General features: G+C 35.2%; 1 long non-coding RNA gene across 1 annotated transcript; it reads left to right on the top strand.

Moving 5' to 3' along the window:
* The first annotated feature begins 1614 nt into the window (after positions 1-1614).
* LOC115833327 lies at positions 1615-15712 on the top strand. The gene is made up of 3 exons (XR_004028775.1): positions 1615-1750; positions 11257-11269; positions 15703-15712. It is a non-coding gene; the product is annotated as an uncharacterized LOC115833327 (long non-coding RNA).
* The last annotated feature ends 329 nt before the right edge of the window (positions 15713-16041 follow it).

Genomic DNA, 16041 nt, shown 5'->3' with positions numbered 1-16041 from the left:
CCTGGATAAATATTAATGCAAAAGTCATTAACAAAATACTGACAAAGTGAATATATTAGCACATCAAAAAGCTTATCCATCCGGATCACAAATATCATTTATTGATACACAAATCAGTGTATCATTTATTGATAAACAAATCAGTAAATGCGACTCATCACATAAACATAATTAAAGACATAAAAACACATGATTATCTCAATAGATGCAGAAAAAACTCTCAATAAAATTCAACATCCCTTCATGTTTAAAACTCTAAACAAAGTAGGCATTGAAGAAACTAACCTCAAAATAATAAGAGCCATTAATGACAAACCCAGAGCCAACATCATACTAAATGGGTAAAAGCTAGACGCATTCCCTTTGAAAACTGGTGCAAGACCAGAATGCCCTCTCTCAATACTCCTATTCAACATAGTATTGGAAGCCCTGGCCAGAGCAATCAGGCAAGAGAAATAAATAAAGGGCATCACAATAGGAAGAGAGGAAGTGAAACTATCCCTGTCTGCAGATGACGTAATTCTGTATCTAGAAAACACCATAGTTTTGGCCCTAAAGCTCCTTAAGCTGATAAACAATTTCAGTGAAGCCTCAGCATACAAAGTCAAAGTACAAAAATGACGAACAGTTGTATACACCAACCCAATGACAGCCAAGCTGAGAGCCAAATGAAGAATGCAATCCCATTCACAATTGCCACAACAAGAATAAAACACCTAGAAATACAACAAACTAAGTGGGCGAATGATCTCTATTAGGAGAACTACAAGACACTGCTCAGAGAAATCAGAAATGACAGAAACAAATGGAAAAATCATTCCATGCTCATGGATAGGAAGAATCAATATTGTTAAAACAGACTTACTGCCCCAAACAGTTTATACATTCAATGCTATTCCTATCAAACTACCAATGACATTTTTCACAGAACTAGGAAACACTTTTTTAAAATTCATATGGAGCAAAAAAAAAAAAAAAACCCCAAATAGCCAAGGCAATCCTAAGCAAAAAGAACAAAGCTGGAGGCATCATGCTACCCAACTTCAAACTATAGTACAGGGCCATAGTAACCAAAACAGCATGGTACTGGTACAAAAACGGACACATAGACCAAAGGAATAGAACAAAGAGCCCAGAAATAAGGCCACACACCCACAGCCATCTGACCTTGACAAAGCTGACAAAAACAAGCAATGGGGAATATTCAATAAATAGTGTTGGAATACTGGCTAATCATATGCAGAAGATTGAATCTGAACCCCTTCTCTATACCATGTACAAAAATCAACTCAAGATGGATCAAAGACTTAAATGTAAAACCCAAAACTATAGAAACCCTGGAAGACAACCTAGGAAATACAATCCTAGACATAGGAACAGTCAAAGGCTTCATGACAAAGATGCTAAAAGCAATTTCAACAAAAGCAAAAATTGACAAATTATATCTAATTAAACTAAAGAGCTTCTGCGTAGCAAAACAAAGTATCCACAGAATGAACAGGCAACCTACAGAATGGGAGAAAGTTTTCACAACTATACATCTGGCAAAGATCGAATATCCAGGATCTATAAGGAACTTAAATATATGAGAACAAAAACAATACCATTAAAAAGTGAGCAAAGGACATGAACACTTTTCAAAAGAAAACATACAAGCAACCAACCAGCATAAAAAGATAGCTCAATAGCACTGATCATTAGAGAGATGTATATCAAAATCACAATGAGATACCATCTCACACCAGTCAGAGTAACAGTCAAAAAATAGGTGCTGGAGAGGTTGTGGTGAAAAACAATCCTTATACACTGTTGGTGGAAGTGAAAATTAGTTCAACCATTGTGGAAATCAGTGTGGTGATTCTGCAAAGACATAAAAACGGAACTACCATTCAACCCAGCCATCTCATTACTGATTTTATATCTAGAGGAATATGAAAGCACTTTATCATAAAGACATATGCATGTGAATGTTCATTGCAGCACTCTCCACAATAGAAGAGACATGGAATCAACCTAAATGGTCATCAGTGGTAGACTGAGTAACAAAAATGTGGCACATATACCATGGAATGCTATGCAGCCATAAAAAAGAACAAAATCATGTGGGTTTTTTTGCAGGAACATAAATGGAGCTGGAGGCCATTATCCTTAGCACACGTTACACAGGAACAGAAAACTAAATACCGCATCTTCTTACTTATAAGTGGGAGCTAAGTCATGAGAACACATGAACACAAAGAGAAAAGCAACTGGGGCCTACTTGCCTGTGAAGGGTGTAAGGAGGGAGAGGATCAGAAAAAGTAACTAATGGGTACTAGGCTTAATACCTGGGTGACAAAATAATCTGCACAACAAAGCCCCATGACATGAGTTTACCTATATAACAAACCTGTACATGTAACCTGGAACTTAAAATACAAGTTAAAAAAAAGAAGTTGTGCAGTAGAGATTAGATGTACAGAGATATTTAAGATAATCTCTTTAATTCTATAGGAAAAAAATTAAGGAATGAAGAATTCTATAGGAAAGAAGGACTTGAGTCATGGGGAAAAATGAAGGTATATGAGGCTACTGGGTTTCTAGCATTTAGCTTTGTGTGTGGCATTTTCTTGCCATCTTTCTCTCTTTTGCCTATTACAGTTATTATTAATTACAAATTATATTATTTCTTGCTGAACCTACCTGCCAACTCAGAATATTTCTCAACATCATAATCTGGGGAACTGTTCCCGCTGGCTTTGACTTAGTATAAGAAATGAAAACTTGATCATGCCTCCTCCAGGCTAATGAGAAAATATCTTTTATTCGAAACTTGATTTTTACTCAGGGCATATTCTTCAAACATCTATTATATTTTCAATTGAAACCATAGTAAATGAGGGAAGTAATTATTAGTGACTTGTGTAAGTGTAGCCTAAAGTTATAAAAAAATCACTGATATTATCACATAAAATTATTCTTCATGCACACTTTAAAATATTCTCCTTCATAGCAACCATGATAGAAAGATGTAAACAATGGCAGTAAAATGCTTTTGTATAGTTCCCCTTGTGAAGATTCTTAAAATGTGGATTAGGGCACAAAAGATCCATGCAGCAATCTTTCTCTTCCAGGCACTGAATATGTAGAAGCATGTGACTCTCTTTCTATTTTTTTTTTCTTTCTAACATCCTTTCATGTGTTAGTTTGTTAGTGAGGCCTACTGAAGCATGCTACTAATAACTTTCCACTTAGTTTGCTCGGGAATTAGCTACCAGGAGAGTGAAAATGCACTTATAAAATATAGGAAACCTTAAAAGATGAGGCACTAGCAAAGGCTATTGGCTCACTCCTACAAAATGCACTTTGGTGAAACCATGGAAGGGAAGAGAAGCATGTATTTGAACCATGGATGACAAACTATTTCTTTTCCTCTCATATCCACTACAAAATTTTGAAATATGATATATCCTCTTATGTGTTTTGATAGTTTAAATTTATCATTATGAGTTTACACATTGGCGAATTGTAATTCATAGTATATTCTCAATGTTAACAATAAAACTGTTATGCTTTCAAAGTGAATCTGATGCAATATAAATACCATTTGTACAGGAGCTCAATATATAATGAAGTGAGAATCATGAATCATGGGTAAAGGAGGATTGTTTAGAAAACTACAGTAGGAAAATTAGCTCCTTATATGAAGAATAAGCTGATTTCCTATTCATCACCATATATAAACTGGAATTCCACATGAATTTATTACCTGAATATGAAATGAATGTAACACTGTAAAGTGAGTAGAAGAATATATGGAAAATTATTTTTATGATCTAGGTTTGGAGAACGAGTTTCTAAACAAAACTCCAAAAGCACCAAATGCAAGTAAAACTTACATGATGAATTTATTTGTACAAAAATTAAGATTTCCCCTTAATATACCATGGTCAATATTAATAGAAGAGTGACAGAATGAGAGAGGATACTTGCAGTGTCTAAAACAAAGATCAATATATAGATTATTCAAGGAACTCTTTCAAGTCAACAAGACAAAAGCCAATAACCTCGACTGAGAAATTTGCAAATAATACAAAATGCCATTTTGAAGTGGAAACCCAAAAGGCTAAAGAGTTGGTGAACATATAATCTAATTAATCGGTAATCGAAGAAATACAGATTTAAAAAATGAGATATGTTTTATCTGATAGACTAACAAAATTTCTAGAGCTTGATTTTGTCAAGTATCTGTGAGGTTGTGGGGAAAAGGGAACCCTCAGTGCTCTGCTGATGAGTATGTAGGCAGGTATAGACTTTCTGAGAAAGCAAATGGGTAGCAATTAATCAAAGTACAATAGAGATATTCTTATCCTTGGATGGTAGTTTAGCTGAATATCCCAAGAAGAATTACACAAAGATCCATACAGGGACATATACAAACATTTTTATTGCTGTTTTATTTTATTATTTGCTGTAGGAAAGAATTGGATGCAATCCCATTGTCCGTTACTAAGAGAGATTAGGTAAAATATAGTGAGTGTGGCAGTTATATATAATGAACTAATTTCACATATAGGAAAATATTGAATAAGAAAAGTGAAAAACAGAATGAGCTTTCTAACCCAACATCATTAACATGAATTAAAAATATGTATATACAAAAAATAAACAGTGTATAAGAACACATATGAAAAATTAGATGCATGTTGTATTAGTCCGTTTTCATGCTACTGATAAGGACATACCCAAGACTGGGTAATTTATCGAGAAAAAGAGGTTTAATGGATTCATAGTTCCACGTGGCTTGGGGAGTCCTCACAATCATGGTAGAAGGTGAAAGGTATGTCCTACATGGTGGCAGGTAAGAGAATGAGAGCCAGGTGAAAGAGGGAACCCTTTATAAAACCATCAGATCTTATGAGACTTATTTACTACCACAAGAACAGTATGGAAACTGCCCCCATGATTCATTTATCTCCCACCAGGTCCCTCACACAACACGTGGGAATTATGGGAGCTATAATTTAAGATGGAGATTTGGGTGGAGACACAGCCAAACCATATCACATGTTAAGCTCATTATGATGATTACTTTTGGTGAGAGAAAAATAGGAGTGCAAATTGGGGATAAAAGAGAGAAATTTAAAAAATGAGCAAAGGTCATGAATCAACACTTTTCCAAAGAAAACAGAAAAATGACTGACAGGTATATGAAAATGTGCTCAATATCAGTAATTATTGGGGAAATGAAATTCAGAACCACTGTGAGATCACCTCACACATGTTTAGGGTCGCTATTATCAAAAAGACAAGAGATAAATATTGGCAAGGGTGTAGAGAAAATAGTACTTTGTACATTGTTGGTGGGAATATAGTTTGGTGTAGCCATTATAGGAGAGTATAGAGATTCCTCAAAAAATAGAAATATAATTTTCATATGATCCTTTGCTGTGTACATACCCCCAAAAATGAAATCAGCACTTCATAGAGATATCTAGCCTCAGATCTTCCCTGCAGCATTATTCACAGTAGCCAAAATATGAAAACAACAAAAGTGCCCATCAGTGGATGAATGGATGGAGATATTATGAAACACACACGCACACACACGCGCGTGCGTGCGTGTGCACAGAGAGAGAGAGAGAGAGAGTATTCAGTCTTAAAAAATCCTTCTGTTTGTTACAACATAGGTGAACTTGGAGGATATTATGCTAAGTGAAATAAATAAGAGAAAAACAAATGCCACATGACCTCACTAATATATGTGAAATCTAAAAAAAAAAAAAAATGAAAGTATAAAACAGAGTATAATGGTGGTTACCAGAGAGACTGGGGGTTAGGGGAGGTTTGGGGAGATGTTGGGGAAAGGACACAAAAATTTAGTTGGGCAAGAGTAATTCATTAAAAAAGATGTATTAAAGAATAGGTGACTGAGAAGGGGTATAAAGGGATTTCTGAGGTGCTAGTTGGCAATAATATATCTTTTTAACCTAAATATTTATTTTTCAGGGAGTCAAGTTGTGATGATTCATTGAGCTATACATTTATGTTTTACCCACTTTTCTATTTGTGTATATTTTACAATAAAAAACTTTAAAGATGAAAATATTTGGACTTTGGACTCCAAATCCACACTTGCAGCTATTGGCATATTTCCATAATGATGCTCAAGAAAATGTAAAAAATACATTTTATTTATAAATATTCATTGAATTATTAAAGTAAAAACTGAGGTTTAGTAGACCATTGATAATCTATCAACTATTAGATTGATTTTTTTTACATTTTTTTTCTTTCTCTTCTGTGATACCTTTACTCCCAGGCTGACCCCATGACAATGTGCATTTGATCCATTCTCTTCTGCCTTGTTTGGGACTTTGCTCCATTAAGTACTGTATGCTTTTTTATCTTTTGGATCTTCAGTTTCTTTCCACTAGCTGCTGCTTGTGTCAACAAACATGGTCAAATATTTCCTCTTCTAAGCAGGAAAGACTTCTTGCCCTCTCTGCACATTCATCTATGTCCTTTCTTCAAATAGTCTAAGCTTCTTGAAATAAATAGCTCAAGCTTCTCAGAATAATCTAGTCCTTTTTTGTCTGCTTCCCCCCTTTTTTTCTATTCAAATATTTGTAAAAATGATTTTCCTCCCCAACTGTCTACTAAAATTCCCATCTGTGAGGTTGACCTGCTAAACCTGAGTGGTTAGCTGCCTTAAGCATAATCTGTCTCATCAGGTGATATGATCATTACTGCTCCTATTACTTTTCCATGTAAATAATAATTAACAAGTATGTAGATATAATCTAAAGAGCACATTATTCGAGTGCCTCTTTGGTGCCTTAGCAGACAGTTTCTCAAATGAAATGAAATAAGCCCGCCTAACAAGACAGAATCAACAGAAGACTGAGTCTTGTAGAGGAATGATTATTGTTACCTAATGTTGTCAAGCTGTACACATGACTTTGAACAAGTAGTTTTTTCATTCTGAATTTTGATTTCCTTCATAGCAAAACCCGGTCTACTTCACAGGTTGTTGTGAGGATTAAATGATAGAATGTGTGAAAACATTTTGCAACCTCTAAACTAGGATATAAACTTGTTATTGGACTCCTGGCCTGTGTAGACTAAATAAAGCATTGTCCATAATTGAATTAATTATCTAAACATGTATGAAATACCGTACAATGGCGTAGTAGCAGACTGTTTTCATGGGTAGCTGAGGGATCTTCTGAGTGAGAACACATGGCAGTAGAAGAGGAAACAGTTGTAACAAGCTTGATGGACTTAGCCTTAGTTGTTGCAAGGGAGGGATAGTTTTAAGGAGAATTTGGTAGCTGTTAGTATTTTTTGGGGTCCAACTGTCAGAGTCCTAAATAAAGAGGCCTATAGATATAAATGCAAAAGTTGGTTCCAATAATCAGATTTGTGTCCTCTGTAACACAATGTAATAAAAAGGGAAGTTGAATATTCTCTTCCATTTTCTCCAGACAATTTTGATCATTTAAGGGCTCCAGGTCACCAGTGGGAGAGACCAGCAGGAGATGGTGGGACCATTTTTGGGAGTCTAGTGCCTGCCACAAGACTGAGAGCCCTGGTTAAAAAAAAAAAAAAAAAAAAAAGTGTAAGGACTGTCAGTGGCAGCAATGCTCAGTGAGCATGGCAATAGTAAGAGCAAGTGATGGTGCTGTGTGTAGCTGCCCGGTCTTGTTCATGAGAAAATGTGAGACATTCTCTGGGAATTCCCAGAAATGCTTGACTTTGAACCAGAGCCTGAGGTTCTTCTGGAGCAAGTGGGTAGGGATGAGAAGATAAGAAATTTGGGCTGGTTTTGTGAATGCAATTCAGCTGGTCCCAACAATCTGTTGAGACATGATAATCTGTGTGAATGACATCCCTTCGACTCATGCAGCCCCAGAGGTAGCCCATTCTTATTCGATAATTTGAATTTTTTTCGCCTCCTTTGTTGCTACTTGGACCCTGCTTTCTTTTTGACATGCACTATAATCATGAATATTTTATGTAGAATCTAGGCATCTCCTCCAGAGAGGAATATCTTAGACAAAGCATATTTAAAATTATGCAATAAACATTCGGACTGACACGGTGAAAGTTATAGCTTGAATGAAATCCAAACTTGCCAAGTTTTAATATGTCAATAAATGACAATTAGGCTACATGGTCCTTTATTCTTCAGGGCTTTATCATGAGGACAAATAGAGAAAACAATTTATGGTGAATTTAGAGGCTATGTGTTGTCCTCCCCCTCCACCCAAGTAAATCAAGTGAACACTTTTTTTTTTTTTTTTTCCTCTGAGATGGAGTTTTGCTCTTGTTGCCCAGGCTGGAGTGCAATGGCGCGATCTCAGCTCACTGCAACCTCCGCCTCCCGGGTTCAAGCGATTCTCCTGTCTCAGCCTCCCGAGTAGCTGGGATTACAGGCACATGCCACCACGCTCGGCTAATTTTGGTATTTTTAGAAGAGACGGGGTTTCTCCATTTGGCCAGGCTGGTCTCGAACTCCTGACCTCAGGTGATCCGCCTGCCTTGGCCTCCCAAAGTGCTGGGATTACAGGCATGAGCCACTACGCCCAGCCAAGTGAATACTTCTTTTTAACTATCTTGATTCCTTCATATTAAAGACACCATCAACTGGCATTGGAAAATATCACTGAATGCAATTCCCTAGCTATGAGCACTGTGTAGTCTTCCTTCTAATTTATACTATAACCAAATAATTAAAATGACAACACCCTTGGAATTGTGAATTAATGAAATTCAAATGAATCTAGAATACATTTCAAGAATCAAGTCACTCTTACTCAGAAGTTAAACAACCTACATGTAGTGGAACAGAAATAGATCTTCTCACTGACTATCATAGCAATACTGTGACATCAAAAGAAAGGCTACTTTTTGCTAAGTAAAAATAAAAAAAAATAAAAATAGACATTTGTTGCACAATGTTTTTGGAGTTATTCAATTTATGTATCAATTATAACACAGCATAGAAATGTGTTCCAGTTAAAAGAAACATCTTTTGTTGCGGCATCCTCTAAGAAAGCGTGTATCTACTTAGACTTGTGTGTCACCAAACTTGAAAAAAAATTGTTAATTTATTTATAACTTTAGACCATTAAATACATATTTCAAAATATTTGTGAGGAAAAAACTTTAAAACAAGGACATTTGAATTACACATTGGAATGGTTCTGAAAAACATATAACCCCTTTGAGTAGCTAATTATACTAGAATTACTAAAGAAAATATAAGCACTATCTCTTCATCTATGATAAATAGTCACTTACTGAGTATGGGCAGCATTTCTTTGTCAGGGCTTTCTAGAATTATATTTTTAGAAATATATGAGTGCCATAGTTAGCTAATTTTAATTAATAAAACATGAACCAAGTGGAAATTTTACACACAAAAGAGAACATTTTTTTTCGTTTTTGCATATCTTCTTGAAGAGTAGCATCATTCTTAATTTAATATTTTAGAACCTACTCGGGATATGTGATGGTAATATTAAAACAGGAGATGATGTATTACCAATTATCTTTACTAGTTGGTAACTTCACTGAGTTTCTAGGTACTCAACACAGTCTACCAAATTCTCTAATATGTTGTAGTAAAGTTAGAATTGAGCATTTGGGGGATGCTTTGCTCAGTTTTCCATATGTATTCAATTTTGGCTACTTCCTTTTGCTTAAAAATACTTGTACAACTGAACAAATACCTGCTGTTGGAATGAGTACTTCCAAGATTTCTCCCTGTCCAGTCAGAAAATTGATGTTTTTGTAATTTACTAGATAAATGCGAACTTTTCTGGGATACAGTTTTTAATTCTATAAACTGGGGCTGATAATAGCTCCCTAACCTAGAAGTTTGTGTGCGTGTGTTTTTTTAAAGATTTCATAATTAATACAGGTGAAAGTAATTTGCAAAACTGTTAGATAAGGTGCATTGTAGCTTTTACTTTACAATACAATTATTATTAATATATTGGTCAACTAGTGAAGTTAACAAATCACTTACATGGCGAGCATCTGATGATTTAAGCCTTACTAAATCCAAAAAGAGCCACACAGGTGTACACTCCTGCCTTTGCTGTCTCATAGAATTCATTGGGAGGGTTTCACATGAAAATACATTGTGTAAAACACAATGCATAATTTGCATTGACCTGCTTCATCATAAGTTTTATGAACTGTTTCTCTGAAACTTCCAAGAAGATTCTTCATGTCGTTTTGTTTTAACTAAGTCAGTCTGTTCTTTTACTCTTCTGAGGACAGTGATCTCTAATGTAAACCTGCATCAACCTGTTTTTTCTCCCTTGTTCCTACACCACGTACCAGCTGTAGAGAAGCTTATACACCATCCTTTAATAATACAGAGAATGTTATTGACCAGTCCGTTTCTTGTGAAGAGGTGGATTTCATAGGTAAGTTATCATTTGATTTAAAGCAAGCAATTTTTTCCTGAAATCAAAACTCACAAGAATCAGAATTATTGAGAAAGAGAAGGAACATGAGATAATTCATTGTGTTTTTTTTTAAGATAATATGTTTTTATTATTATTATTACTATACTTTAGGTTTTAGGGTACATGTGCACAATGTGCAGGTTTGTTACATATGTATCCATGTGCCATGTTGGTGTGCTGCACCCATTAACTCGTCATTTAGCATTAGGTATATCTCCTAATGCTGTCCCTCCCCCCTCCCCCCACCCCACAACAGTCCCCAGAGTGTGATGTTCCCCTTCCTATGTCCATGTGTTCTCATTGTTCAATTCCCACCTATGAGTGAGAACATGTGGTGTTTGGTTTTTTGTCCTTGCGATAGTTTACTGAGAATGATGGTTTCCAGTTTCATCCACGTCCCTACAAAGGACATGAACTCATCATTTTTTATGGCTGCATAGTATTCCATGGTGTATATGTGCCACATTTTCTTAATCCAGTCTATCGTTGTTGAACATTTGGGTTGGTTCCCAGTCTTTGCTATTGTGAATAGTGCCGCAATAAACATACGTGTGCATGTGTCTTTATAGCAGCATGATTTACAGTCCTTTGGGTATATACCCAGTAATGGGATGGCTGGGTCAAATGGTATTTCTAGTTCTAGATCCCTGAGGAATCGCCACACTGACTTCCACAATGGTTGAACTAGTTGACAGTCCCACCAACAGTGTAAAAGTGTTCCTATTTCTCCACATCCTCTCCAGCACCTGTTGTTTCCTGACTTTTTAATGATGGCCATTCTAACTGGTGTGAGATGGTATCTCATTGTGGTTTTGATTTGCATTTCTCTGATGGCCAGTGATGATGAGCATTTTTGCATGTGTTTTTTGGCTGCATAAATGTCTTCTTTTGAGAAGTGTCTGTTCATGTCCTTCGCCCACTTGTTGATGGGGTTGTTTGTTTTTTTCTTGTAAATTTGTTTGAGTTCATTGTAGATTCTGGATATCAGCCCTTTGTCAGATGAGCAGGTTGTGAAAATTTTCTCCCATTTTGTAGGTTGCCTGTTCACTCTGATGGTAGTTTCTTTTGCTGTGCAGAAGCTCTTTAGTTTAATTAGATCCCATTTGTCAATTTTGGCTTTTGTTGCCATTGCTTTTGGTGTTTTAGACATGAAGTCCTTGCCCACGCCTATGTCCTGAATGGTATTGCCTAGGTTTTCTTCTAGGGTTTTTATGGTTTTAGGTCTAACATGTAAGTCTTTAATCCATCTTGAATGAATTTTTGTATAAGGTGTAAGGAAAGGATCCAGTTTCAGCTTTCTACATATGGCTAGCCAGTTTTCCCAGCACCATTTATTAAATAGGGAATCCTTTCCCCATTGCTTGTTTTTGTCAGGTTTGTCAAAGATCACATAGATATTGTTGTAGATATGTGGCATTATTTCTGAGGGCTCTGTTCTGTTCCATTGATCTATGTCTCTGTTTTGATACCAGTACCATGCTGTTTTGGTTACTGCAGCCTTGTAGTATAGTTTGAAGTCAGGTAGCATGATGCCTCCAGCTTTGTTCTTTTGGCTTAGGATTGACTTGGCCATGCGGGCTCTTTTTTGGTTCCATATGAACTTGAAAGTAGTTTTTTCCAATTCTGTGAAGAAAGTCATTGGTAGCTTGATGGGGATGGCATTGAATCTATAAATTACCTTGGGCAGTATGGCCATTTTCACGATATTGATTCTTCCAACCCATGAGCATGGAATGTTCTTCCATTTGTTTGTATCCTCTTTTATTTCATTGAGCAGTGGTTTGTAGTTCTCCTTGAAGAGGTCCTTCATGTCCCTTGTAAGTTGGATTCCTAGGTATTTTATTCTCTTTGAAGCAATTGTGAATGGGAGTTCACTCGTGATTTGGCTCTCTGTTTGTCTGTGATTGGTGTACAAGAATGCTTGTGATTTTTGTACATTGATTTTGTATCCTGAGACTTTGCTCAAGTTGCTTATCAGCTTGAGGAGATTTTGGGCTGAGACAGTGGGGTTTTCTAGATATACAATCATGTCATCTGCAAACAGGGACAGTTTGACTTCCTGTTTTCCTAATTGAATACCCTTTATTTCCTTCTCCTGCCTGACTGCCCTGGCCAGAACTTCCAACACTATGTTGAATAGGAGTGGTGAGAGAGGGCATCCCTGTCTTGTGCCAGTTTTCAAAGGGAATGCTTCCAGTTTTTGCCCATTCAGTATGATATTGGCTGTGGGTTTGTCATAGATAGCTCTTATTATTTTGAGGTACGTTCCATCAATACCTAAGTTATTGAGAGTTTTTAGCATGAAGGGTTGTTGAATTTTGTGTCTTTCACAAGAATACATGATTTTTGTACTTTAAAAATTTATATAAATGATATTTTGCTACAGATACCATGGTTTTCACTCAGTGTAATGTTTCAAAGATCTACCCAAGTGGCTAGAGGACATCTATTTCATTGATTCTACTGCTGCAGAAAATTCCATAGTACGTATCCATATTTTGTTTATCTGCTTCCTAGATAATGAACATTTTGGTTTCCTCCAAATTCCAGTACCACAAACAACTCTGTGATGAATAACCTTATACATATCCTCCTATGGTTCTGCTTCTGAGTTTCTTTGAAGTGGTATTCCAGGAGTGGAAATTACCAGGTCATAAAGTATGTGTATACTTAGTGAAGTACTCCCAGACTGCTCTCCAAATTGCTGTACTTCCATGTACATATGGGTATATGGCACCCACCAATATTCGGTATTATCAGATTTTAAAATTTTGACAATAGTACTGAAGTGTTAGCTCATTTCCATTTGCTTTTCTTTAATTACTCGTATAATGTATTTAGTTTTTCATTTCTGTTACTTCATTATTTGTATTTTCCCTATTTTTGTATTAGTTTTTCTCTTTTTGTTTTTACTGTTAACTTGAGGAGTATCTTGTGTAGTCTATATTTGAGTCCCTTATAAGAGTTTGGCATTGAAGATACTGTCTCCCAATCTGTCAATATATGATCACTTTGTGTATATATTTTGCTGAACAGAAATCCTTGTTTTTGAGACATTTTTATCAAACAAGGGTATCACTTCAAAATATTCAAAACACACAAAAGAATTTGTTATGCTTAAATTATGAAACATGATGATAAAACTAACACCCATTAATTCTCTACTCAACCTCAGAATAAGAAATTACCAATAGTGTTTAATGTATCTGTCTCTGATACAGTTCTGCCCCACAGTAATGCCCTACCAGAGGCAACTGCTGTTCGGAAAATTTTTTATTCCTTTGAATAGTTCAATACTAATGATGTTTTATATGAATCTGTAAATAATATAGTGCTAAGTTTCCTTTTTTTTAAGTTTTAAATCAAGTGTTATCAATCTGTGTGTACTCTTATAACGTTGTTTTTTTATTCAATGTCATTCATCCCTGTTGATGTGTGATCACATCTGCAGTTCATTCATTTTCACTGTTCTATATTATTTCATTCCAAAAAGGTGCTACTATTTGTTTATTCTGGCAGTGGATATTTGTGTAGCTTTTAATGTTTACTTTTTGTTATTGTCGTTGGGGGAATAGGATATAATGTACAATGTTTTTATGAATACATATCTTATTTCATAGGTGTAACGCTTTCTGTACAATATATCTTGCTAGTAGAATTACCAGATAGTTGAGTATGAGCCTATTTAATTTAAAAAATAAGACCAGGTTGCCTTTCAACGTGATTATAGCAATTTCTTCTTGCACCAGCAGTGTATGAGAAGTGATTACCAGTCTTCACCAGGACTCAGAACTGTCAGGCTTCTTAGCTTTTGTCAGTTTAGAGAATGTAAAATGGTGTCTTGCTATGGTTTTAGATTTGCATGTCCATAATTTCTAATTATGTTAAGCATAAATAGTTATCATATTTTCATTTATTTTCAACTGGGTTATGTTTTTAAATTAGTTTTCAGGTTATTTAAATATATTATTGAAACTAACTTGATTTTGTGACAAATATATTACTTCAATTTGTGATTAGATTTTTTAATTTTCTCATAGTTCTTTTTTGAGTCAATATCAATTCTTAATTTTAATGTAATTTAACATAGTGAACTTTTCCTTTAAAAATACTGTTTCTTTTTATTGGTCTGGCTTTAGAACAATTTTTCTACCCAAGTTATAAAAAGAATTTTGTATTTTATTCAGTGATATTTAAGTTTTGCATTTTGTATGTAGGTATTTCCTATATCTGAAGTGGATTTTTCTGTGTGGTTTGGAGCCATTTACATTTATTTCATATGGATAAACAGTTGTAGTGAAATTTATTATATTTAATTTTGTTTTTTTCCCTAATGATCTTCAGTGTCACCTTTGTCATCTATCAAAATTTTATATATTTTGGAGTTTGTGTCTGGATTTTGTCATTTCTGTTTCACTTAATTGCTGCTCCAATATTGTCCAGTCACTCACTCACTCCTTCAACAAATACTCAGTAACCCCTATGTGCCAGACACTTTTTAGATGATTAGAATCCACCAATGAACAAAAGAGACAAAAATACCTGACCTTCTGTAGTTTATAATCTAGTGAGGAAAAGCATCAGTAAAGTTATACAGATATTCCTCAACTCACAGTGAGATGGCATCTTTACAAACACATCATTAATTGAAAATATTGTAAGTGAACATGCATTTAATACACATAACGTACAAAATGTATAGTTTAGCCTGACCTGCCTTCATCCTGTTCAGAACCCTTACATTAGCCTATACTTGGGAAAAATCGTTCAACACACAGCCTATTTTGTAATAGAATGTTGAATATTTCATGTAATTTATTGAATACTGTACTAAAATTGAAAAGAAAGTAGTTGTATGGGTATTTGAAGTATAGTTCCTACTGAATGCTTGACAATTTTGCACCATTGTAAAGACAAAAAATCCTAAGTGAAACCATCATAAGTCAGGGGCCATCTATAATTTAAATATGTAAAATATCAAATAGTGACAAGTGCTATGAAAAACATTAAGCAGAGAAGGAGGATAGGGAGTTCGAGGTTGATTCAGGGTTGCTATTTAAATAAGATTGAAAAGGAAATACTTATCTTAGTGTAGACCTGAAGGAGATTTGAGGGTGAGCCATGCAGATTTCTGAAGAAACAACATTTCAGGCAGATGGAACAGTAAAGCAAGAAAGTTCATTAGGGATGACAATGCAAGGAGGCCAGAATAGGTGGGAGTGGAGTGAGCAAAGGGGAGAAAAAGTCAGAAAGGTTACAGTGGAGCAAGAACAATTATACCACACAGTTTTAATTACTAAAGCTTTATGAGAACTCTTGATATTTTGAATATTAGATCTACCCAGCTTTTTCTTCTAAGGGAATATCTTGGCAACTCTACTATCTTTGGGTCAGTGATGTGTCTCTATGTACTTTATTTTTAATTTTTGTGGGTATCTAGTAGGTAGGTATATATATTAATGGAGTACATGAGACACCCTGATAGAGGCATGCAATGCATCATCATCACATCATATAAAATGGGGTATTCATTTCCTCAAGCATTTATCCTTTGTATTACAAACAATTCAGTTATATT

Source organism: Nomascus leucogenys, chromosome X (assembly GCF_006542625.1).
Source record: "Nomascus leucogenys isolate Asia chromosome X, Asia_NLE_v1, whole genome shotgun sequence".
In the NCBI taxonomy this organism is placed as follows: domain Eukaryota; kingdom Metazoa; phylum Chordata; class Mammalia; order Primates; family Hylobatidae; genus Nomascus; species Nomascus leucogenys.
Note: the sequence above shows the minus strand (reverse complement) of the source record. Positions and strands in the feature narration are given on the sequence as shown.